This window comes from Phascolarctos cinereus, unplaced genomic scaffold (genome assembly GCF_003287225.1).
Source record: "Phascolarctos cinereus isolate Bilbo 61053 unplaced genomic scaffold, phaCin_HiC Scaffold_1;HRSCAF=81, whole genome shotgun sequence".
NCBI classification, from domain to species: domain Eukaryota; kingdom Metazoa; phylum Chordata; class Mammalia; order Diprotodontia; family Phascolarctidae; genus Phascolarctos; species Phascolarctos cinereus.
Window position 1 is genome coordinate 287625151 of NW_027555514.1, and position 25248 is coordinate 287650398.

Here is a 25248-nt window from a genome sequence, read left to right on the forward strand (position 1 = left end):
GTTTCCACAAGATAGGCTTAAGAATCTCTGAGTATGAAAATTGAAGATCCTGGAGGGTTGGTGCTGTTATCATTTGTTTTTCTATTTAATAAACAAAAAATATTTATTATCATTGTATTATTTGAAATAAAAATCATTTATTTCCCCTTTGTTTCCCAGGGACTGTTGTATAGTAGGCACTTAATGATACCTTGTTGAATTAAATTGAATTGAAGATGTGGAGACAGTAGCAATCTGCATTAGTATAGGAAATAGCTGCATCCATTGACCCAAGGTTCTGACGTTCTAAGATTCTTTGATCCTGAGATTTCCGCGTTTGTGATTCCATGACTCCTGGATTCTGACATTTTTAGCATCTTGGACATATACTCTTCAGCAAATACTGGATAAAAGGCTGAACCTGGAATCCAAATCCTTCCTCACACACTTACTAGCTGGGTGACCCCAGCCAAGTCACTTTACTCTCAGCCTTGGTTCTCGCATCTCTAAAATGGGGATGATAGCAGCACCTACCTAAGCTTATAAGGCTAAGACTTTTGGGTCCCACTCTGCACAGAAAGTGCTTTGCCCTCTGTAAGTCACTATATAAATATGTGGTTATTATTCTTAGCTATTAATATTCCTGGGGTTCCTGGAAGTCTCATTAAGAAACTGGGACATCCCAAGAATCATTTCTAACCACGCTCGAGTGCCCTGATAACCAAATGGAGGAGCCTAGCCTCAGGAGGCTGTAGCGACTGTCAGATCCGGGGACCTTTTTCCAAAAGGTGACATTTACGGGCACTTAATTGTGGTTTCCACCTCAGTGAATGTGAAGAGCACCAGGGCTAAATGAGCGTTCCTGACAATAACCGGATGTGTGTACGTTTATTCGAGGCCGCCTTGTGCTGCTCCAGGGTGTCGTGTTGGGGATAATCACATTTTCAGCCAACAGCTCTTTTCAGTCTCCAGTAGCCCCACTCAAGCGTCCGGCCTGGGCTTTCACTCGGCATTGAATTAATTACATGCCGGCAAGCCTGCCACCGTCAAAGGATGGAGAAAACCAATTTTCAGAAACCCGTTTGCTCTCTGCAGTTTTCATTATGGTAGAAAGGGACAATTATGAGATTATATCAGGGCTGCTTTGTGTACTGGGGAGGCGGCAAGCTGCCAAAGGGGCCTTGTGTGGAGCAGAGGGAGGGTTGGAACCAGGTATGAGCAGGGATTCTTAAGGTCAGAAGGTGTATTTTTGCTGTGCCCTCCAACCCAAGGATGCAGGGAGAATAGGGAGAGACTCAGAGGGTGTGGTCCAGAATGCAGCTATCAGTGACCTAGTGACAGGGGTGTCCTCTTCCCAGCCCCTTGGAAATCTGTGCTTAGAATCTCAGGCAGCTTATAGCGAAGCCCAGAACCAAACACTTCCTTGGAGAGACACATAGGATGGGGAAAGCAGACCCAGACAGAGATGAAACCACCCAGGAGCACCAGCCCACCAGAACTCTACTGCTGGGCTATGAAGACATTGATTACCATGTTACAAGGGTCAGTGCAAGGAATACCAGACTAGAAGCCTGGCCTCTCCTTATTTGGATCTCATACTCTCCATGCAGAGAGGCTAGTGCCCACATGAGAGTTATTGACAACAGCTGCTGCCCTCCCGCCCTCTGAGTTCAACTGTCCTGCCTGCCCAATTATGGCAAGAGGTGAGCCAAACATAGCCCTCAGCATTCCCAACCCTAGTTGTGCCATGCTCCCAAAAAACAGCTGAAATCAGCAGCGGTTTCCCTGGCCAGATACTAGCTATGGACATAGCTAAGCTCTGGGTATACAAAGCAACACTAAGAGTGCCTGCTTCTCTCTTTGTTCTGGTTGGACCCAACCTCATTCTAGGCCATTACCAGAAGGAATCCAGCAAGTGGACAGATAGGCTTGAGAGGTTCATGGTAAGAACATTAGGAAGTGAATGCCCCCCAACCAGGAGACATTCTGATCCCCTCCCTCCAGGGCATAGGCTTGTGCATTGTGCCCCTGGCATTTCAGCCCCCAAGCTTTCAATGACTCCCATTATGGGGGGATGTGGGAGAGGGGTGCTTTGGGGTGAGCCAGTGACTTCCCCAGCTCTGCCAGATAAATAGAGCAGAGAAATGGAACAGCTGAGTGAGGGGAAAGGCTCCCAGGTGACTTAGGTAGCTATTTAAATGCACAGACTGTTAGAGTTACCTGGGGAGAGAAGGAAAAAAACTTGCATCGTTTCTTAAATAGAGAATTGGTCTTTCTTTCTTTCAGTTCATCGTACACACACACACACACACACACACACACACACACACACACCTTCTCATGCATTCATATGCACACGTGCACTTAAACACATACATTAATGTGAAAGGACTCAGGACTGGGAATATGAAGATAAAAATGATGAAGATGGGGCAGCTAGGTAGTGCAGTGGATAGAGCACCAGCCCTGGAGTCAGGAGGAGCTGAGTTCAAATCTGACTTCAGGCACTAGCTTTGTGACCCTGGGTAATCACTTAATTCCAATTGCAAAAAAAAAAAAAAGAATGAAGAGACCAAGACCCAGAGAGACTATGACTTGCCCAAGGTCCCATAGGAAGTGACAGAGCCTGAATTGGAATCCAGGTCCTCTGACTCTAGAGCCAGGATACTTTCCCATGCCCCATACATTCTAGCCCAATCCCCTCACATAATCATGGCTTCTAATTCTGTCCTCAGGGGCCAAGCAGAAGAAGTCTAATCTCCTTTCTCAGTAATGACCCTTCAGGTGCTTGCAAGCAGCTATTGAATCCCTCCTAAATAGGGTTGTGGGAAAATTAAAACTCTAATGTACTATGGTGAAGTTGTATACTGAGCCAACCATTCTGGAGAGTAATTGGAAACTATGCTTAAAGGGCTATAAAACCACGTCTAGCCCTTTGATCAAGCAATGTAACTCTAGGTCTGTAAGCAAGAGAGAAAAAGGACAAGGAATCGCACATACAAAAGTATCTATAGCAGCTCTTTTTGTAGTGGTAAAAAATTGGAAATTGAGAGGCTGTCCAGCAGTTGGAGAATGGATGAACAAGTTGCTGTATGTAACTGTGATAGAATACTATTGTGCTTTAGGAAATGCTGAGTAGGATGCTCTCAGAAAAACAAGGAAAGACTTACATGAACTGATTCAAAGTGAAATGAGCAGAACCAGGGGAACATTGTACACAGTAACAGCAAGCATTGTATGATAATCTACTATGAATAATGTAGCTATTCTCAGCAATATAAGGATCCAAGACAATTCAATAGGACTTATGATGAAAGGTGCTGTCCATCTCCAGAGAAAGAACTGGTAGACTATATGGTCTGATGCTGAGTGAAGTGAGCAGAACCCAGAGGACTTTGTATACAATAACAGCCACGTTATGCAATGACTAAGAATGTTAAACTGAACCTTTCTCAGCATTATGAGGATCTAAGACATCTCCAGAGGCCTCAGGATGGAAAATGCTGTCCACATCCAAAGAAAGAACTATGGAAGTCGAATCACTCTCACTTAATTTTACCTTAAGTTGAATTTTGTTTCATCTTTCTGGTGGTTCCTTCTATTGGTTTTAATTTTTACTTACAACTTCAGTAATGTGAAAATATGTTTAATGGGTATGTAAATGTAAAGCCTATGTCAGATTGTGCGCCGTCTTGGGGGGCGGGAGAAAGGGAAAAAAAAATTTTCAACTCAAAAGCATATGGAAAAAAAAATAAATAAATTCAATTCAATTAAAAATAAAATAAAATAAAATAAAATAAAATAAAAGAAAGAACTGGTAGAGTCTGAATGCAGATCAAAGATAATTTTTCTTTATTTTTCTCGGGAGTTTTTTTGTCTGTGTTTTCTTTTGCAGAATGACTTACATGCAAATGTGTTTCACATGAATAGCATGTCAAAGTGCTTGCCTTCTCAATGTGGGGGGAGGGGAAGGAGGGAGAGAATTTGGAACTGAAAATTTGAAAAAAATAGCTTTTACATGTAATTGGGGAAAATAAAATATTAAATAAGATTTTTTTAAAAAATAAAATATAAAATAATCCCTCTTAAATCTTGTGTCCAGATAATCTAGTTCAAACTCTTCATTTTACAGAAGGGGGAATTGAGTCCCAGAGAGAGGCAAGGATATTCTCAAGATTCCACTGCTAGTAAGAGCAGGGCAGAAATTCCAACCTGAGACTTCTGTTCACAAATCTTGAATCCATTATGCTCTTCGAATGAGAATCCCTGCCCTAATTTCCTTCTAGGGAAGCCACTGAGCTGAAATGTGTCTGTGAAAACACTTTGTTACCTTAAAGTGATATGCAATTGTAAATTAATTCATAATAACTATAATTCACACATAGTTGTTTGTACTCACTTCCCTCTTTAAGAAGATCATTCAATTAATCAATCGAATTTATTAATTTGAAGAATTCTTTGGTGCCCTCTTAATCACTGGAGAAACAAAGGCAGAACTGAACACCAGTCAGTCCCTGTCCTCAGCGAATTTGGGGGCAAACAACAAGATTACGGGTGAGTGAATACCAGTTACAGAAAAACAAACACGGATGATGAAGAAGGGGGCTCATGCAAGAGGTGCTGCTGGATCTGGATCTTCTAGAGAGCTCGGGGGTCCAAGAGGCAAAGAGGAGGGGGCAGAGCATTCTAAGCTTCCTCCACCTGCAGAGCTCCAGTGACGAGAGAACTCACTACCTACTAAGGCAGACGCTAGCTTTCATTGCTAGGAGGTGATCAGGAAGCCAGTGGACATGGACCCCACCATCCACTTCCAGAACTTCACCAGCTCTCTTCTGATGGCTCTCTCTGGAAACAATCAGGTTCTGGTGGCCCATCTAGGCCCGGGTGCTGGGTTCCCCTCCCTAAGCCAGGGTGGCTCTCTGAAGTCACAGACAGAGCCCATCATCAGGGCTAGCCCAGCCTCCTCAGACCTTCTACTGCAGCCCAGTCTCCTTGGACCCTCCAACGCCTTTGAGAATCCAGGGGTACCTCCAAACCAGGAGAAGGCACAAAAGGACTTTGGTGCAACAAGAGCAGAATGTTGGTGCAATTGAATTGGCCATTAATAATGTTGTTAATAATGGCCATAATGACATTGATTTGAACTTGATAGCATGGGGTACAGCAAAATCCAGGTGTCCTTGTCAGGGAAGGAATCATAAATTGGGTAGACGATGAGGGGACGCCCACCAAAAACAAGACTGACTCCCCTCTGTTCTTTAAAAAGAGAGAATATTTGAATTTTGTTAACAATTAAAGACATTCCACAATAAGACCTTTTTTTCTCTCCAAAGTAGTCAACTCCCCATGTCTAGAGTGTTCAAGTAGAAGATAGGCGACCACTTGACGACGACATAGAAGAAATCTGTGCTTCAAGTACAGATTCACAGGGTCATATATTTAGAGCTAAAAGAGACCTTTGGGACCTTCAAATCCAAGTCTTCCATTTTACAGATGAGGAAACCACAGAAAGATCAAGTGGCTTACTCAGGGTCATGTGGCTAATAATAATAATAATAATTTGCATTTATATAGCCTTTTAGGGTTTGCAAAGCCTATTATGTAGTTTATTTCATTTAATCTTCACAAGAATTCTGTGAGATAGGTGCTATTATAATTCCCATTTTTTGGATGGGGAAACTGAGGCATACAGAGCATAACTGACTTGCCTGAGGACACTAGTAAGTGTCTGAAGCTGGATCTGAACTCAGGTCTTTCTGACACCAAGTCCAGTACCCTATCCATTGCACTACACTGCCTTGTTCTTTGGAGTCATAGGACTCGGAACTGGAAGAAACCTTGGGGACACCTAGACCAATGCCTTCATTTTCCTAAGGAGAAAATTGAGGCTCAGAGAGTAGAATTGACTTGTTGAAGGTCCTACAGGTCGTAAGAAGCAGAGATGGAATTCCAACCTGGGTCCTATGACTTTGGGTATAAGGGTCTTTGCATTTTATTGTTAAACCAGATATCTTCTGAGATTCTGAAGTTAATGTTATTTTGAGAGCAAGAGTATGAAATCAGACTCCCATAATCCAGTTAGGAAAGACAAATGGGGGTCAATCTTAGAGAAAAGGATTGTTTAAAGTAGAAAATTAACCACGATATCACTTTAGAGTGTGGCCGATCAGGGTTAGAGGCACCAGATTAGAATAAATGAGCCTGGTGTTCTCAGTCGTTAGGGCCTTGATTGAACATTCAGCTCTGAGCTACCCCAAATCAGGATGAATGAGTCAACTTGACAATATAAGCATGGTATTCTTCTGGAGAGCTCACCTTGAGCTACCACTAACAGACCTTAGAGCTGAGAGGGGCCTCCAAGACTACTGGTTCTCCCTCAGCCTGTCTGACCATTCCTCAATCGTCTTGGAAGAACCTTCATCCAAGATCATGCCTCAGAAACAGTGAGTGTCCTCCAAAGCTCTGTCATAAGCCCACTTGTCTCTTTCCTGTATATGTTATGGCTTGGTCAACTCAAGAACTCCAGTAGATTCAGTTTTCATCCCCACACCAATAGTTCCTTGATCTGTACTCAGTCCAAGTACCTCTCCTAAGCTCGTCACCTCATCCCAAACTGCCTCTTGGATATCTGAAACTGGACAACATGTAGGCATCACAAACCCAACACATCCGAAACAGAAATCATCTTTCCCCCAAAGCTTCCCCTCTCCCAAGCTTTCCTATTGCTGTCCAGGGCACAAGCATCCTCCGGGTCAGCCAGGTTCACATCCTTGGGCTCTTCCTGACTCCTCTCTTGAATTCAAGCCTTCACTTCTCTTGTGTAGAGCTCCATTAATGTCCCCATTGCCCTCATCCAGGCCTTCATCACTTGGGGCCTGGATGACCGCAATCAACTTTGACCTGGACTCTAATCCATCTTCTGACCACGACACACACACATACTCAGTGGAATCCAGCAGCTCCCTCTTATATCTAGCATCAACTACAAAATTCTTTGATATTTGAAGTCCTTCATCACCTGGCACCTTCCCACCTTTTTCCAGTCTCACCCCTTTGCCCATACTCTGTGATCCTGGGGCAGTGGTCTCCTTGAAATTCCTCATGTATGATTCTCTTTCCCAACTGCATGGCTTTTCTTTGGCCATCCCCCATTTGTTGGAATGTTCTCTCTCCTCTCCTCTGCCTGTGGGCTTCCTGGGCATCCTTCAAGATTCAGTTTAAATGCTACCTTCTGGAGCAGCTGGCTGGCACAGTGGATAGAGCACTGGTCTTGAAATCAGGAGGACCTGAGTTCAAATCTGGCCTCAGATCAAAACACTTGACATTTACTAGCTGTGTGACCCTGGGCAAGTCACTTAACCACAATTGCCTAAAAAGAGAAAAAATAATAAATCCTACCTTCTATAGGAGGTATCTTCCCATTCCCCTTAATGCTAATGCCTTCTCTCTGTGATTACTTTCATTCTCTCTTTCTTTCTTTCTCTCCCTCCTTTCTTCTCTTCATAAATTACATACACACATAGGTATATATTCGTATATGAATGTGTATACAGACACATGTATGTATATCGCATATACAGAATTGCTTGCAGTTGTCTCCCCCATTAGATGGGGGCTCCTTAAGGACAGTGACAGCATGTTTAGCTTTCTTCATATCCTAAGTGCTCAGCATATTGCAGGAAACAGAGTAAATGCTCAACAAATGCCTATTGACTTGATTGGAAGTGACCTGAGAACACAGAATGTCAGAGCGAGAATCTTCAAGTTGAGAATATGAGATCTTTGAGATCGTCTGCTTTCACCCTATCATTTTACAGAGAAAGAAATAGGGAGCAGGGCAGGGAAGAAACTGACGTCTGGTCACAGAGTAAACTGATGGCTCAATCACGACTAGAACCCAAGTGTGCTGGCTCCTCGGTCCAGCACCAGCTTATGGGTTTGGCAGACCCGGGGCACTTTTGGTCACGAGGTCCTTTGGTGAATGCATTTTATGTGTGTATGTGTTTTTGCAGCATTAGGATCCACCCCCCCCATTTCATCTCCACTGTTATTTTCATTTGATGGGAAAAATAAAGATCTACAGGATGAGCCTCCATCTTTCTTGATGAAGGTGTGTTCCTTCCTCACTTCTGCCTCTCAGACATTCTAGACTCCCTTTCAGGCGCCACCTCCTACAGGGTCATTCTTGGGCCCCTACTTGTTTGTGCTCCGTCACCCTGTTACCTTTCCCTCACATCACTTGATATTTGCTCTCTATAAACTCTGTGCACCCTTACCCATGTAACTGCTTTAACTCTCCAGGAGAATGTAAGCTCTTTGAGGGCAGGCACTGTCTCCTTTGTCCTCTGTAGCAATCAAGGAGTGAATAAACATTTTTAAAGTATTTTTTTTACACACGCTATGCTTGGCACTGGGAATGCAAAGGTAAGAATGAAACCTTCCCTGCCCTCAAGGAGCCTCTGTTCTATTGAAGGAGATAATATTGAAGTGGGGATAGCTCAAAACTGCACCAAGACTTTTGGTACATTCTCTGTATATACATATTGTGGCTATTTGTATCCCCAACACTTACCATAGTGCCTAGAAAATATTAAGGTTAATATATAAGTGTACACATTATAAGCTTAAGAAATGCTTATCTATCTATCCATCTATCTACTTGTCTAAATATCCAGCCTCCTATCTTGCAATTTCTCTCTGTGTCTCTGTTTCTCTCATTCTCTCTCTCTCTCTCTCTCTCTCTCTCTCTCTCTCTCTCTCTCTCTCTCTCTCTCTCTCTCTCTCTCCCTCTCTCTCTAAGAAAGAATGAGAATCTCAGTCCTGATTCATCTTCAAAATATTAAAAATCTTCTATATTTTAATGCAAAAGTTGTATTCAACTACCTTGAAGACAAGGTAGTTGGGGGGGGAAAGGGCCCTAGCAGTTGGGGGGGGGGGGAATGGATTCTTATCACTGATTTCTGAATAGTGAAGGAAATCAGGGAAGCTGAGGTGAGGAGGGAGTGCATGCCTGGCTTGAGAGTCGGCCACCAAATGAATGGGCCAGTACCAGTGGGTTGTAGAGAACATGGAAGGGAGTAAGTGGGCAGAGCTGGAGGAGGCCAGGTTGCAAAAAGAGTTAAGTGCCAAGCAGAGGGGCTGATATTTGATCCTAGAGGCAATAGGGAGCTACACAGGGAATGATTGATCAATTCTTAATGAATTGTCTTATTTAAGACACACACACATATTCAAGAAGAGATACTTGGTATGATTTTTAATCTTACAAATAAAAACATAATTACAAAATTTAGACTTTGTTTTTCAGTGACTCTAGGCATACTGTCTACTGGGCCAATTGGATAATAGAGCCCTGGCCAGGTCAGTGCTCTGCCCATTACTCCACACTGTCCTCTGAGGAGTTCAATTCAGCCAGTTGTCTAAAATGGTTCTGGTGACATTACACAGGAGCCTCAGTGTTTGCACTTGCCAACATTTCTGCTGGTCCAGCTGACATTTGGCCGGAGCAGAAGTGGACAGAGACCATGAGGGAACAACAAAAACTCACCAGGTTGAAGGAGGTTGAGGGCCAGGGCCTCTCAGCTGGAAGCAGCATTAGCAGAGGCTGCGTGACTTACCTGTCGCCTTCTGCAGAGGAAGGAGGCAGAGCGTGCTGAGGGTTCTTTGGGGAATGTGCACCAGTTGCTATCTGCTTTTGGATGACTAGCTGCCATCTGTCAGGAGGAGGATATGTTTACTCTTCAAACAGCAGAGATGAGAAGCCACTTTGTTACTGTATTTGGGATTTGCTCGGGCACCCAGCACACTGAGCTAATTATGGAAACGCTGCAACACTATGGCATTGTTCAGAAGGGAAACAAAGCCGCCACATCTGTGCCTGGGGATTAGTGTGACAGACAGCTCCGAAAGGTCTCTCACTTCTCAGGGGCTCCTCCAACTAATGGCAGGGGATCATCAGGATGAGGGGAGTGCATTTTGAACCTGTTTCACTTCTTAAGGAGAGGACCCTCCAAGAAGAGACCCTCATGCCCTCCCTCTGAACCTTTTTACTCTTAATTCACACACAATTTGAACAGCAATACCAATCCCAGCTTCTGATATCCACTTCCGAAGCCTCTTTGGGGGAGCACAGTTCCTGGAACATAGTAGGTGCTGATTACTGTTAAATTGACCCAATTGTATCAGAAAACAGGCTGTTGGGAGATGAGACAATTTATTAGGTTTTTTTCCTCGTGAAATATTTGAAATCAAGAAAGACGGGTTTCCAATCCAGCTCTGTCTTTCATTTATACATTCAAACTTTTCATTTATGTTTTATTCTAATAAGGGAATCCTTGCAACTGTGTGCCTGACTCAGTAAATGGGAAAAGGGGACTAGAGATGGTGTAGAAGGAAATAGAGATATTTAATTTTTAAAAATTTATTTTGTCAAATATTTTCCAATTACATGCAAAAATTTTTAACATTCATTTCTTAAAATTTTAAATTCCAAATTCTCTCCATCCCTCTCACCCCTTCCCTACCCCTTGAGAAGACAAGCAATATAGTATTGACTACATATGTGAAGTCATATAAAACATATTTCCATAATAGCTATGTTGCAAAAGAGAATACCAAAAATAAAAGAAGAAAAATAAAGTTTTAAAAGTATGCTTCAATCTGCAGTCAAAGTTCCTCAGTCCTCTCTCCAGGAAATGGAAATATTTAACCAGAAGAAGAAAAGATTCAGGGGAACACAGACTAGCAGCTTCAATCAATCAATTAAAAATGTTTTGAAAGCACTTACTACACGCCAGGCACTGTGCTAAGTACTAGGGATAGAAAGAAAGCAAAAATAATCCTTGCCCTCAAGGAGCTTACATTCTAGTGGGGCAGAGAGCATGCAAATAACAATGTTCACAAGCCAGGAAATCTCAGAGTAAGTCTCTAAGTTATGGGAAGGAGGGATTAGATTTGTTGTCCTTGGTCCCTTTGGGTGAGAGTAGTATAGGGAGGGTGAAGAGAGGTAGATTTCAGCTGAAAATGAGGAAGAACTTGCTAATAGAGAGAGCTGTCTATCATAGAATGAGCTGCTTTGACGGGGAGGGAATGTCCATCATACTCCAGGTATTTGAAAAAAGGGTTGCTGGTGTTATAGAGTGCACCAAACAAAGGGTTGAACTAGATGATCAATGAATCAATTAACATTTATTAGATGCGTATTATGTTCCAGGCACTGGGCTAAGCACTGGTGACATAAAAAGAGGTAAAAGACAGTCCCTGCCCTCAAGGAGCTTACAGTCTAATGGGGGAGACAGCATGCAAACAAATATATACAAAGCAAGCTCTATATAACAAGGTAAATAGGAAATAATTAAAAGAGGGAAAGCACTGAAATTAAGAGAGGTTAGAGTCCTTTCCAACCATGTGATCTGAGTTGTGAAACCTGGGTTTGAGTCTGCCATTGACATACTATGTGACAGGAAACCTGTCAGCAATCAGTCAGTCACTCAACGAGCATGTATTAATTACCTACCACGTGTCAGGCTCTGAGCACAGCACTAAGAATACAAAGCCAAAATGGAGTGTGCCCTCCTGTCAACAAGCTTACATTCTAACGAGAGAGGCTGGGCGGACACCAGATCAGTCCCAGCTGGCTTAGAGCAGGAGGGGGGACGGCTCCCTCTCTGAGGTTGGGCGTGATGCTGAAGATGTGTTCTAGCTCTAAGGCGCCAGGATTCCTGTAACTGCAGCTTTGAAGATTGGCTGGGGAAAGGCTAAGATGAAATTCCTGCCACATCCCCTCTGGCTGAATTGATGGACAAGGATGAAGGAGAATCTCAGCCCTATTTCATCTTCAAAACATTCAGGCTATTCCACTTTCTAAAGCAAAAGTCTCCCACAGACAGACATGAATTCACTGGACTAGATTTCCTGCCTCATTTCGTACTTCCAGCCACCTCATCACATTTAATCTCCCTCAGCAGAGACTCATGGAAGGGATCACAACATCCCCAAGGTGGGAGGGACCCATCCCTCTACCTGAGCAGGAAGGCCCTCACCCACATCCCTGAAGGGTACTCATTTGTTCTCTGGTGATGGGGAGCTCACCACCTCGTAAAGCAGACCACTTGGGGAACAGCATGAATTGCTAGTCCTTCCTTATTGGGGATTTTTCTTTTATTGAGTTGAAATCTGCTCTTCTACAACTTCCCCTCACTAGTTACAATTCTGTCTTTGAGGCCAAGCAGAAGTCAACTCTGTGGATGGAAAGGTCCCTTCTGTCCTTAAGGGGCAGCAGCAAAGCAGATGGTCCAGCTTATCTTTAATGCCATCTCCACTGATGAAATCCCATCTGTTTCTGATGCTGAAACCGCTGGACAGGGACGTGGACTTGGTGGTTGCACGTTCTTGTCTAGGTCTTTAGTCTCTTAAGCTTCTGAGGAGGTTGGGGGCTACAGGGCCCACCGAGGCAGATTCCAGGTCACATCTCCACAGCGGAGTTTACATTTTGGTCCTGGAGGTAATAGGGAGCCCCTGGAGTTTAGAGACATGGCAAAGACATGATCAGACCTGTGCTTTAGGACCACCCCTTTGGTGACTGAGTAAAGAGTGGACTGGAGAGGGGAGAAACCTGAAGCAGAGAGAGAAACCAATTAGAAAGTGATTGCTGAGATCTCACCCCTCCCCTCTTACCTTTGCCTCACTAGACTGTAAATTCGTTGAGGGCAGAGATGACTGCATTTTTGTCTTTGTGTGTCCAGCATCCATCACAGGGCCCTATACTCAGTAGGTGTAGAATAGATGTTTGTTGGTTTGGAATGAACCAAATTTGTTTTGCTTTGTTTTTCCATGTTGAACACAAGGCTGTCTACATGGCAGAAGCCACAATAATACTCAATAGACTTTAAATTGCACTTTATGCCTCTAAGTACAGACACGCTTTAGGCATTTCCCAGGACCAGACACCATCCCCATTCCCCCCTAGATTGCATCGTGAGTTTTTACAGACAAAATTAGAATCGGAACTCAGGTGTCCTGACTCCCACCTCTGTTGCTCTTCTGTCTAACTCTGGTGGGGTTAGGGAGTGGAGTAAGATCTGAATCAGCTCCAGGAAGGCTTAGTGGGGTGAGGAAGAGAGACCACTCTGGATTAGGTCCTGGGCCCACAGCAAAGGCACCGATGTGCAGAATCTGTTCTTAACCTGGGATCCATGAACTCTTTAGAAGCATATGTTGATAACTGAATTTGGTTTCCTCTGTAATCTTATGTATTTTATTTTATGCATTCACAAACACAGTTCTTAGAAGGGCTCCATGGGGCTGACAGGACACACACAAACAAAGGGAGGTGAGCAGTACAAACAATGTGTTGGGTTCAATTTCCCACCTCCGAGCCTGTGCTCACTTGTTTCAAGATCTACTTCCAGAGTAGACAAATTTATCACTGGCTTTGTGGATAGTCACTTTCCCTCTGAGTCCCTTCCTACTCTGGCATTCTAAGCAGCTGAGTGGATGGCAGGCCCAGGGGTCATTAGGGTGTCCTGGCTGGTCTGATGTCAGTGACCAGGGAAGCTGAGGGAGGAGCTCTAAGGTCCCTCCTGACTCTGGTATTCTGGGTACCAAGGCCCCTCTCAGCTCCGACCAATTTAGCCTGTCTTTCCTTTGTACTGGATGATTGCACATTGTCTCCTACATTAGACTGTGAGCTCCATGAAACCAGGGACTGTCTTTTGCCTTTCTTGATGTCCTTACCACCTTGCACAATGCTTATTGACTTGACCAAGGTCCCTCCCAGCTCTGACATTCCCTGTTCTCAGGTCCTTCTGAACTCTAATGGTCTACGTTCTGTGTTCTAAGCTCCTTTCCTAAAGTCTTTTCCATTTTTCAGATGTTCTAAGGTTCAAAGTCCCTTCCAGCGATGAATCGAGGTTCACACAGCAGATGTCTTAGACCGGCTTGTGTCCACCTGCATGATGTGTGAGGGTGAGGAAAGGAAGGACGCCCCTGTCTGCACCTGCCTGGCTGGGGTGAGTCAGGGTGGCTGGAGACTGCCCCCCTGGGCCTCTCATGGTTCCATGTCAGGACCAGTGCCAGGTTCAATGGCAGAGGGCTGTGGGAGCAGACCCCCTGGCATTCCTGGGGCTTTGCTGCCCCCACTCCCAGGCCTGCTTCTCATTAAAGGCTTTACTTGTAGCCTGGCTGCTCAAGATCTATTAACATCACACCTAGGCATGCACAGAGCAGACTTGCCCAGAGTCAGCCTTGAGCAGGGGCCTGTTGGGGGAAAGAAGTCTGACTGGCTCCCAGGCTTTCTCCCACTGCCACTCGGCTGTCCTCTTCAGTCCCAAGACCAGGTGTGCCCATGTCCTGCCCAGAGCCAACCCATCTGCATTTCCTGCCCCATGAAACTCTTTCCACATACTTCGAAGGAACCATTTTCAGGGTCGAGTCCCTGGATGTCCTCTTCACACAGAGAGAAAGAGGAAAAGAAACCCTGTTTTTTGGCAAAGACATCAAATAGGAGCCCTTGGCTTTGGAGTCCAGAGACCTGGATTGGAATTCTATCTGTGCTGTCTGGGCCACCACAGCTACCTCCTACATCAAAGTGAGAGGGTAGGGCCAGTGGCTCCCGCAAGGCCACGCCAGCTCGGAATCACCACGAGGGTGAGCAAGTCAGGTTGGAGACCAGGAAGATCCAAAGGAAATAGTTTGGGGTGAAAATGTCAGAGAATACTGTGCTCTCTTCCCCCACCTCCTCCTTCACCAGTCAGGGGGAGGCCCATCTCCCACCCTCTCCCCTACCTTCCCTTAGGAAATCACCTCCCATGTCCTCTGGGGGTCTCCTGGACAAACCTCATTCTTTCCTTGCTGAATCTCCTGCCTCATGGCTCCTTCTTGGCTACCTACAAACCCACGCAGGTCTCCCCCATCCTTAAAAATAAAACAACAAGGCTCACTTCATCTTACCATCCTGGCTCTTCTCTCATGTCTCTCCTCCCTTTCTCAGCCAAACTCTTAGAAATCTTTGTCTATCTTCACTTAATGCCTCTACTTCCTCTCCTCTCATCCTCTTCTAAAGCCCCAGCCATTTTGCTTCTGAGCTCATCACTCAGCTGTGACTACTCTTTCCAAACCCCCAGCACTATTTGTAACTGCCAAATCACAGGACTTTTTCTCAGTACCCATCCTTCCTCACCCTTCTGCAGCACTTCACATTGCTGACCATCCTTTCCTCCTGGAGACCCTTGGTCCCTGGGATTTTCTGGATGCTGTTTTCTCCTGCCTCTCCTCCTTCTTAGTCTCCTTTGCCAGTTTATCATTAATATCATGCCTCCTAACTGTTGGTGTATCCCCATGGCTCTGTCCTGGGCATCACTCTTCTCTCTCTTTCCTCTTTCTCTCTCTTCTCCCTTTTTTCCTCTTTGTTTTCCTCTCTCTTCTCTCTCTCTCTCTCTTCTCTCTCTCTCTCCTCTCTCTCTCTCTCTCTCTCTCTTTCTCTCTCTCTCTCTCTCTTTCCTCTTTCCTTCTGTCTTCCCATGGGTTTAATTATCACCTCTGTGCAGATGATTCCCGGATCTAAACAGAACGTCCTCCAAGTTTTAGTGCATTTTAAAGCTTTAACCACCGTCTCCAACCTGAGCTCCAATCCCACACCAGCAAGTACCTATTGGGCATTTCAAAATGGATACACCACAGGCATCTCAGACCCAACATGCCTAAACAAGAATCCATTATATCTCAGCCCCCAACCCTCCCCTTTTCTGAACTTCCCTATTTCTATCCAAGGCACCAACATCTTTTCTGTTGCCCCAGTTCTCAACCTCAGAGTCATTCTTAACACCTCACTTCTCCTCACTGCCCCCCCGTCCAGTTAATCAGTACATCTTATTATCTCTCCATCCATAACATTTCCTGCCTCTATCCCTTTCTCTTCAACCATCCCACCACCACCCTACTCCAGGCCCTCAGCCCCTCTTTCCTCAGCCTTGGTGCTCATCGCCTAATCAATCTCCTTGCTTCATCTCTCTCCTCTCCAATCTTCCTCTAAACAGTTACACAAATAGTTTTTCTAAAGCCCAGATGGGACCTGGTCCCTCCTCCACTCAATGAGCTACCTATCACGTTTCCTATCACGTCTAGAGTGATAGACAATCTCCTCTGGTGTTTAAAGCATTTCAACATCTAGTTCCAAATGACTTTTCCAGTCTTAAGTGCGTTTGTAGGTGTTTGTGTGTGTGTGTATACATATATAATATACACACACTTATATGTCTACATATATGTATATGTACATTTTTGCACCCATCATCAGTGAGGGGTGTGTGTGTGTGTACACACAGGTGGCTTTGGGGTTCTTTTCTGGTAGGATCCCTTGCTGAATTCTGCAGTGTCTTCCAGCCCAGACATTCTATTCCTTTCACATTCTTCCCTATGCATCCTGTGCTCTAAGAGCCCTTCTATATGGGAAGCACCTGGTAACATGCAAAGACAATATTCACCATGGGTGAGACAGTGTGATAATCATCTCCTGTTCTCTCCCAGATGAGTCTGATCAGTCCCATGTGGTGCTTGGTAACACGGCCAACCCCCTGTCCAGTCTGGGGATCAGGTGAGAGAGAATGGGAAGTAGTGGGGTGAGCATTGGGTTTGGAGGTAGAAGAACTAGGCTGGAATCATGGTTTTGCCACTTACTGACCATGAGACCTTATACAAGTCCCCTTTGACTCTCTGGGTCTATTTTCCCCTCAGTAAAATGAGGATGAAATAAAGTACCTGGAATCACAAACAAGAAAGACACCCCCCCCGGCAGAAGAGTTCAGGGTTACACAAAATGAGCTCCAGGGCTGGAGAGGCCCTGCTCTGCACAGGAAAGGTGGCTGTTGTGTTTCCCCATACCCCCTCACCCTCCAGGAGCCTCCGACCCTGCTCAGTAAGTGTATCTAAGAGGTCTTGACCATCAGGGCAGTCCTTGTGTGAGAAGCCAGTGCCCCTGGTGGCCCCAAGGCCTTTGCAGCTGCTGCTGGCTATTGCCTGGATGGGGCAGAATCCTCTGCACTGGAAAAGCCTGTGCCCAGCTCGAGGGGATCAAGTGAGTTAGAGCAAGCTGCAGTTTTGTTTCTTCAGTTGGCAGTACATTGTAAACAATCTGTTTTGTTTCAGCCAGGAGTGGAGTATGTCTGCAGGCTCTTCTCTCCCTGGATTTGCTCTCTGGACCCTCCTCCCCTTCCCACAGCTCCAGGCATGTTTTCAACACCAGGCAGGATGATCAGATTACTCTCTGGGGCGTCTTTCTGTTACCGCTTTAATTAGCTGGCTTCTTGCTCAATATTTATTGATATAAAAAAATTTAAAATGTTTAAATACTTATTGGCATCCCTTTACATGGATTTGAAGAGATGAAGGACATGCCCTTCCCAACCTAATACCTGCCTTTGACTCTTCCAGGAAATTGCCTGATGGCCAATACCTGAGAGAATGACAGCAGTGGCTAATGGGAAACTCCCAGCAAGGGGAGAGCACCGTGCACGGTCAAGCAATGGATGGGAAGGGAAGACTTGGCTATGGGGTGGGAGGCCAGCCAGGATGGCTCAAACAGGATGGCCAGGAAGGGCTGTGAAAACAACCCAGGACAAGAAGCCAGAAAATGGTGGCCTCCCATCTTCGCTCAGCCACCAGGTAGCTGTGGGACTTAGGGTGAGTCAGATGTCACGGAGCTGGAAGGACCACAGCCACCCTACAATCCGGCCTTCTTGTTTCATGGAGAAGGGAAGTGAGGCCTAATGAAATCATGTGAATTATGCACAGCAGCCTGACAAGTTAGGGACAAAGCCTGGACTGTAATTGAGGACTCCAAAGTCACAGGAGTGACTCTCACCTCTGCCTCTTGCTGGCTGTGCAATGTTAGACAGGCCACTTTCCTCTCTGAGCTGCAGAGACCTTGTCAGTCAGTCGGTAAGTCAACAAGTCCTTATTAAGTAAGCACCTACTGTGTGCCAGGCACTGTGCCAAGCCTGGGAATACAAAGGAAGGGAGAAGTAACCCACCGGCACATGCTGGCTTCCTAGTGCCGGAGTTCCCCCCTTAAGGACTGTGGAATAGAGATAAGTCACAGATCTGTATGAGGAAGTTTCCATGATCGACAAATCAACAGACATCGATTCAGCATTTCCTATGTGCCAGGCACTATGCTAAGTGCTGGGGGTACAAAGAGAGGCAGAAAGACAGTGCCTGTCCTCAAGAAGCTTTCATTCGAATGGGAAAAGGTACGGGGAAGCTTTCCTTAAGCTAGAGAGTCTGAGGGGAACCAGCCAATCAGAGGAAAGGGCCACAGGGGAGGAGGCAACGTCCAGGGTGAGAAATGATGTGGAGAAGAAAAGTCGGAGAGTCTGAGTCGGAGCTTTGAAAGGAGTGAATGATATGCTGAGATTAGGTCAGATGAGATCATGGCTGCCCCAGAATATTAAAGTTTGTTGTAGCCATTGAAGTCATGTTACCATTGCTGAAAGTTAGTAAAGTGCTAATTATAACCTTGTCCCCATATCCCTGGCAAATGTTGAGACTCTGTAAAGTCAACATTCACTCTTCAGTCAAGACGCTGAAGGAAATAGCAAAACACTCATCCTTCTCCTGGTGCGACTCTGAGGCCAGGCTCCATCAGCGAAGCTTCCCTGATCCCCCTCCAGCCCGCTCTCTGCCACAGTCCACCGCAGTGGGGGTCTAAGCAGGAATGACAGATGTAAAAACATAGTTTGCCAGAGCTGGGAGGGGCCTTAGAAGAGGGACTGTCAGAGCTGGGAGCAACTTTAGACAGATAATGTACCAATAAACAAGCATTTATTTAGTTTGTCCTATGTGTCAGCAAGTGAAACGGCCCATGACCTTGAGGAGGGCATTTCTATTCCAGTTACATTCTATCAGGGCAGAAGACACATACAAAGAATGTCTGAGCTGAAAGAAACCTTGGAATGTGGAACAGAGAGTCTTAAAGCTTGAAGAGGCCTTGGAATACAGAACGTTGGAGCTAAGAGGAATCTTGGAGACTCTCGTCCAAGCCTTTCAGTTTTACAGATAAGCAAACTGAAGCTCCATGAGGGAAGTGACTTGCCCAAGATTATAGACAAACTGCCGGCAGAGTTGGACAAAAGCCCTGGACCCTTGCTGCCACATTGAAGTGAGACATTCCAATGAAGACTTCTCCCCTTCTGTCTAGAGACTGGGTCCTACCATCCCTTATGTTCCTGGAATCAGTTGGGATCTCTGTCCTAATTACATTCCCTTAGACACATCTCATGGTCCTAGTGACTTGAGCTTCAAGAGTCCTTGGCCTGAACACTTACCCTAAGATTCCAACCCTCCTGCATGGCCCCAGCCTCCAGCTGTCCAGTGAGCTGCTCACTCTGACCAGGCAAAGAACCCTCCTCCTGACATTTCTCTCTCCAATATGCAGGGAATGCAATCTTGCTCAAGAAGTGACCTGTTGACATGGAGAAACACTTAGGCTATGTCATCAAGCTATCAACAAAGTGGAAGATGCCACTCTGCAAACAGCCTGGCTCTTAAGATTACATTTTGGGAAATTCACAGCCAACTTTACCTTATCTCAGAAAATGTGAGAAACACTGGGCAAGGGAGTGCAGATCCCCAAGTCCTGGTGCAGCAGCCTAGCAGGGGGCAAGGATCACTGGGTTTGAGAGTTGGGAAAGTTACTTTCCTTATGGGACCTCCCAGAACAGGCTGGAGAGGAGTAGTCATATGGCCATGAGCAAGTCATTTCTCTTCTCTCTGCCTCAGGTTTTTCACCTGTAAAATAAGTTAATAATCATAGTTAGAATTTGATATGACAGCCCTAGGAGTAGATGCTATTACTATTATCCCCCATTTTACAGATGAGAAAACTGAGGCTTACAGAGACTAAATTACCTGCCTAGGGTCACACAGCTAATGTTTGAGGCTAGATTAGGACTCAGATTTTCCTGACTCCAGGTCCAGTGCCTAACCCCTGTGCCTCCAAGCAGTAGGAAGAGCAAGGGAAAATAGATGGCCCAAGTGTTATCACAAAATATTACAAGAAAGAGGAAAGCCTCTGGCCTTTCAGGTAGATCCTTTAGGAAGATCTAAGGAATACCTTGGATCAGAACTGAACCTGATGGGAGGGTGTGGAAGAATTATGCTCTTAGAGGCATGATTTTGTCATTGAGATCACAGACCCAGAAAAAAAAGTATCCAAGATTTTTATTCATAATAAGAGATCAGGGACAGCTAGGTGGTGCAGTGGATAGAGCATCGGCCCTGGATTCAGAAGGCCCTGAGTTCAAATCTGGCCTCAGACACATAACACTTACTAGCTGTGGACCCTGGGCAAGTCACTTAACCCCATTGCCTAGCCCCCCCCAAAAAAAACATAAAAGATCAACATGGGAAGACTTCTATGTTTCAAAATGATGGAAACAGAGCTCAGAAAATGGAAATAGCAAGAACAAAAAACCCAAACAGTTGGAACCAAGTGCTATGAAATTATAATGACTGAGCTCGGTCCCAAAATAGAGTCAGGAGGAGGCACGTCTTTTGCAGAGGTGGGGGACTATGGGTGAGGAACAGTATGTTCCATGTAGCATGTTGTAGCAAACTCCTTGTGTGTTTGTTGGCTGAACTTTTTTCTCCTCTTTTTACTTTTTATTATAAAGGATGGCTTTCCAGGAGGAGGTGGAGAGCTACATTGGGAAAAGTTCTAAAAAACAAAAAAGCTATCAATACAATTTGTCTAAAAAAATAACAATGAGAGGCAGGAGGCTGGCTTCCGGTGCTGGATACCCCGCCTACATGACCTTCTTTCAGGGCCCCTGCTGCTTCCTATCAGCCAGGTCTGATGAGCCACTGACCTCCAGCAGAAGGCTGGACCAGGCGATAGAACTGAGTCAGCCCAGGCCTTTCAGCTTAAACGGATGCCGAGTTCAGTTGCTCCAAGAGCGGAACCTGTGAGGGCAGCTTGGCCGCCAGGTTAGTTCTACACTATTAACATGACTGACGGCTCCCACAGAATTTCCTGCTACCCTTTCAAGGGAACGGATGCCTCCTGTAGCTACTTATGGCTCAACAAGTCAAGAGTAGAAATGGTAATGGGCTGACTAAGACCAGGATCCAGAATCCTAGCATCCCAGCTATGGGCATCGATCCAGCCTCTCTGCCTGAGGTCCTCCAGAGACGGGTAACCCACTGCATCCTGGGTAACCGATTCCACTGGGGATCGTTCCGATCATTGGGAAGTTGTGGTCCCAATGACGCCTCAGTCCGTCTCCCCACTGCAGCTTCTTACTCTGCCCTCGGGGCCGAGCAGAGCAAAGCTGAGCCCTCTTCCATCCCACGGCCCTGCAGATACTTGAAGACAGACTGTCCCCCTTGATCCTTCTCTTCTCCACACTACACATGGCTACTTTTCCTGAACTGGTCCTCATGTGAAATGGCCTTGAGACCCTTGCCCCTCTCAGGCGCCCTCCTCTCTGTCTCTGTCCTGTTTGGGCAGAGTTGTTTGCACTCCGTTAGACTTAAGCTGCACAGGGCTGGGGAGTGGCTTTTCCTTTCTTTGTATCCCTAGAGCCTGGCATAGAGGAGACGCTCAATAGATGCTCATTGACTGATTCACAGGAAGCTCTTCAGTTTATCGATGCCTTCTGAACATGACAGCGCCCAGGAGTGACCAGAACATCCCAGGTGGGGCCTTCCCCGGGGCAGAAGACAGATTACACCCAAGACGCTTCTCTCAACGCAGCCCTGATGCCACTGTAGGTCATATTGATTTGGAAAGGGCAGAAGAGGGAAAAGAAGCCCGGATATCTTCTAATTTCCACTGCCTCCTCTGCCACAGTCTGATTTCACTCTGAAAAGCCTCAGAGAAGAGGCCAGCGGCTGCGGGGGTCCTTGAATAGCCGAGGCATGGAGCGTCTATTTTCAGACGAGAGCCCGGGGGAGGGCAGGGCGGGCCGCGGCAGCTCTCAACCCATTAAGCCTCTTCTCTTTCCTCCCTTTCTCATCCGCTCCTTTTTCGTCTCCTGATGCCTTTTCTGGAGCATGTCAGGGAGAGGGCCAGGGCCCCAGCACAGAAAGACACTTGAGATGAAGGCCACAAAGTGCAGACAATATTGATGTTGGCTTTTTTTCATTTCTAAGCATCCTCAAAGCTTTTAAAAATATATCTAATGAAGCCTGCCTGGCTGAGAGCTTGTGCCGCATGGTGGGATCTGAGGACTGAGGGGGCCTCAGCAGAGGAAGGCAAGGGCCCTCAGGGCACAACGGGCTGGAGGGTGAGAATTTCGACTCAGGGACCCTCCTCATGTGGGGCACGGGCAGCCCCAGGGCTACTGACAAGCTCTCTCCTTATCAGGGTCTGCTACACAGAACCAAACGTTAAAAGCCAGCTTAGTCCAACCCTTTCGTTTTCCAGATGGGGAAACTGAGGCACCAAACAATGAGATGACTTGCCCAAGGTCACACATCTATGAATTTTGAACCAAGGTTCTCTGACTCTGTTTCCTCTAGATCGTACATTGCCTAGAGCAGTATTAGGTGGGTCAGGCAATATTGAAAGCAAGAGGCCCTGTTATCTGGGATGTGTAAGAGAGGTAGTCCTGGGTCTGTACACTAGCTTTGCTGCTTACCACCCGTGTGACTTTGGAAAAGTGACTTAACCTCTCCGGGCTTCAGTCTCCTCATCTAAAAGATGTCCTTGACAATCCTGTCCAGCTCTACGTCTGGGATCCAGTAAGGAGGGGGCCCAAAGGAAGGGCGTGTTATTTAACTGCAGATACTCAAAGGCTTGGGAGCCAAGGACAGAATGAATTCTGGGGCTGCCCAATGAGCAGAGACTCCGACCTTTAGGCCGCGGCAGGCCAGCAGAGTCTGGGGGGGTGCTTGATACTATTAACATGACTGGGGTCCAACCAGGGAGCCTGAGCCGGGGTGCTAGTCAAGGTATAGCAGGAGGGGCCAGGCTCCTGGGCCCATGCTCCTTCATGGCCCCCTCAGACTGGGGGGTCAGGGCCACTCAGGTGCCACATTTCCTGCTCATGAGGTCACCATCCACTAAGAAATGATTTTGAGCCTGGGATAGAAGAGGATAGATTTCGTGGGTTCTAGAGAAAGGCTGAGGAAGGAAGGAGGAAAAGAAGCATGACTAGGGAGTACACAACCCACAGGAAAGAGAAATACTAGCCCAGGAAAAAAAAACAGCAGCTTGATTTTTTTTCCCAGCTGATAAAAGCCCCCCCACCCCAGACCAGGCACTCAGTGCCGCTCCTCTGGACACTTGGGCCGGCCTCCTGCCAAGGCTTCCTGCCTCCTCCTCCTTCCTGCAGCCACGATAGGCTTTGTCAAGCCTAGATCTGGCACAGCACAGCGGGGTTGGGGCAGGGGGGATTGTAGTGGGATACAAGCAGGGGCTTCCTCTGTGATACGTATCCTGGCACAGTGACCCTGGGCTAGTCACAGCTCTAAGCAAAGGTGCCATCCTGCGTTGGTAGATATCATTCTGGGGGAGTTCTCCATCCATTCTTTCAAGCCTTTCTATGTGTGTGTAATGGAATGTAGAATGTAGAATGGAAGCTCTTTGAGGCCAGGGACTGTCTCATGATCATTTCTATTTCCTTGAGGCCTAGTACCTAGGTTAAGTGACCAGGCCTGTGATTTCTCTGGGATAGGAGACTCCTTTACAAAGATGAGTCATCCACCCGGAACATGAGCCGAGCTAAGCACCCATCGCCCCCTAATCAGTCTGGGGCAGGGGCAGCATTGGACCCAGGATCTTCCTGCCTTCCAGGCTACTTCTTTATCCACTACCCCACACTGTCTCTCTAACCTAGCCCATAGTAGGCACTTAATACCAGTCAATCAACAAACATTTTTTAAGCACTTACTACGTGCTAGGCACTGTGCTAAGACCCAGGGATACAAAGAAAGGCAAAAGAGTTCCTGCTCTCAAGGAGATTATAGTCTAATGGGAAGACAACCTGCAGGCAACCACTGCACAAAGAAGCTGGAGGCAGGATCAGTAGGAATGCCTGGAGATGGGTGGATCTGCCTGAATGTATGGTGGGGTCTACTTGATGAATGCAAGCACAGTCCTAGAAGGCCAGGGCTGCTTGCTCTCTGTGTTTGCATCCCCAGGGCCACACGCACAGCCAGGAACATAGTAGGTGCTTATTAAACGCTGGTTGACTGATGGATAAATTCCTTCCCTCCATTGTCCAAGAGCAAACAGTCAGAGCATCCCGACTTCTGAGGAGACGTAACAGCAACAGCTGAGAGATATAGCTAATGGAAAGAGGACCAGATGTACAGTCAGCAGGCCTGCGTTCACATCTAGTCTGGGTCGTTAAAATGAGCTGAAAGGCATCAGGCCTGTGCGTTCTCCCCAAGGCTTAGTTTTCTCATTTGCTAAATGGAAGTAATAATCCTAGAAGAACCTTCCTTCCAGGGGGAAGAAAGTGCTCTGTGCACCTTAAAACCCTGTACAAATGGAAATTATTATTATTATTACCATTGTCAGCCTGGCAGCATTGTGAGAATCAAGTCAAATCAAGTCAACAAGCATTTATGAAGCACCTACTGTGTGCCAGCCACTGAGCTAAATGTATGGGGGGGGTTTACAAAGAAAGGCAACAAGATGGTCCCTGCTCTCAAGGAGCTTTCATGGGGGAGAGAGCATGCCAACATGTTCTCCAACAGAATTCTGTCCATACGGGATACACACAGACCAGGTGGCAGGTGACCTCAGAGGGGAGGGTGCCAGCAGCATTGGGTGCCAAGGAAGGCTTCTTACAGAAGGGGGAATTTGGTCTGAGCCATGAAGGTGGCCAGGGAAGCCAGAAGGTAGCAGGTCGGAGATGGCATGCCAGGCATGGGAGGAGGTACAAAGGTATGGAGGTGGGAGATGGGTATGTCTCAGGTGAGGAAGAGCAGGGTCACCTAAGTCCTACTTACAACCACTCTGGGAGTGAGTGACCCAGCTGGCACAGGACCCCAACTCTGCCTCTGTCTGACTTCCCCCACCACCACTCCTCATTCTTTCTTCTAGGCCTGACCTAAAGCATCTCAGACAAGATCTAGTACAATTACCTCATCTCACAGATGAAGAGATTGAGGCCCAAGGAGATTAAATCACTTGCCCAAGGTCATTGGTAAAGGGAATTTCCTCTTCTGACAGTCCCCTATCCTAGTAAAATCGCAGGTGAAGTCCCTCTCCCCATGGGCTGGGCACTGGGGATGCCAGGTGAATGAGATGGTCCCTGCCCTCAA